A 1,884-nucleotide genomic window follows, 5' to 3' on the forward strand; every position below is an offset into this window, starting at 1 on the left:
TTTGTTCTGAATAAACACCAGATGTGCTGCAAATGCTTTTAATTTTCAACAAATAATTACTCACTCAAGCTTAACCGCCAGCCAAACTGTATATTCAACAATGAAATTTGACAATATTTGTACTTCCCTTAAAACTCAGGAGTTTTGGATAGAAATTAACATTTAGTCAAATAACAGGATAACTGAGGCGCTTCAGTTCATCTCCATCTAATAGAACATTTATTTGTCTGCAGTTCTTAGTTTCTATTGCAGATTTTTTCATGTGCAGACAATTTTTAAACATAAATTCATGAGTAACAATGCTTTATATAAAATGTATAACTTTCAAATGAATGGCAGTTTTGCTTTTAAATATTTGGTTGATAATCTTGTTTTTGTGAAACAGGAAACAGGAAATTTGTTTTATTAATGCCAGTTCATGTTTCCTTGACCGTGTGTCGCGTGTGCGTCACGTTATAAAGCAAATATGAGTCTTTCTCTTCTGTAATATCAGGTTTACCGGAAAACAAGTGGCGCTCTCCTTATCCAGTCGTCCAGAACAAAAGGAAGGAAAGACACTTCAAATATTGACAGTATCTGTCATGTTTCCTGTTTTGTTTGTTCTGCTGGAAAGAGAGCGAGAGCTGATATGATGGTCGAAACATGTACACTGTAACATTTATGAAGAATTTGGGTAACTTTAGTGACCATGCTGTGATGCAGACGATGTTGTCCGGTTTCAAAGTACTAATACTGTAAAGTAAGAATACTCAAGTAAAAGCGGAAGTCTATCATTCACAAAGTGCCTCTTGAAAGGGGACGCACGCCAGTAAGATTAGAAACTGTTTCCTGCATCTTTTTTGCGATGATCCTACTGTTTGAGTCATTATTATGTTTTCAATGCAAATTATGGAGCCAAAATAGTAACTGCAGCAGTCAAAAGTACACCGTTCATGTGATGCAGTATTTGTGTAGTGTCGTCAATTGGAAGCAGAAAATACACGAGAGAGGTGGGAGAAAACAGGAAATAGAAAATATCTGAACAACCAAGTACATGTGTGTCAAACCTTCAGGCTGCAAGAAAACCTGAGTAAGTGAATCTTGCAGACAGTTGTTTGAATATCATTTAGTTAAAGTAAAAATAACTGCAAAACCCATGTTAGCAAATGACAAGATCCACTAAAACACACAGCTGCAGCAGCCAGGATGGCTTGGGACAGGACATGGGTGTGACCAGAACTCCCAGTCATACCTTTACTGACATGCCTCTCAAAGAAGAGTTCCCCCTCTGCACATTTCTCAGATTGTAAATTTTCAGTCTCTTTCCTCTCCTCACTTCTTCATTCCTCCTACCTGAGATGAGAGGGGCACCACTGCGTGCTGTGTTTTTGTGTTGTCACATCGTTGGATTGATTTTCATGACAACTTCTCTGTTTACATTGAACGTAGACTAACTAAGAGGATGGCATGACGTGAATGAACGGATATCATATGTCATTATTTGTTCTGTCTGGCACCAAAGACCCGTTTTGTTGAGTTCGTTTGTGAAAGTTTGAAATGGTTTCGGCTGTGTATCGCGTCTCTTTTACGGATACTTGCTCATAGCTCCTACAGCAAGTCTCCTCTCTCCTTGCTCCGCTCGTCTCCACAGGAGTTTTAGGAATTGAGGATCCTAGAAAATGAGGTCGATTTCCGGATCACATGCAGAAGGACAGAGGGAAGAGGAGACAAGGAGGCACAAGTTAGGAAAATGAGAGGAGCCCTTCCCCTCAAACTAACTTGGGACTGGAACGGTTCCTTAAAACCCCTCCTATTACACCCACAAGGTCTGTTTTTATTCGTCCTGTCCCTGTCAATCAATTATATCCCAAGCAACGCCAGCAGCAGCGCCACTCCTGGGCTGAG

This window comes from Aulostomus chinensis, chromosome 14 (genome assembly GCF_037954235.1).
Source record: "Aulostomus chinensis isolate RoL2024-O1b breed Wild chromosome 14, RoL_Achi_v1.0, whole genome shotgun sequence".
Lineage (NCBI taxonomy): Eukaryota > Metazoa > Chordata > Actinopteri > Syngnathiformes > Aulostomidae > Aulostomus > Aulostomus chinensis.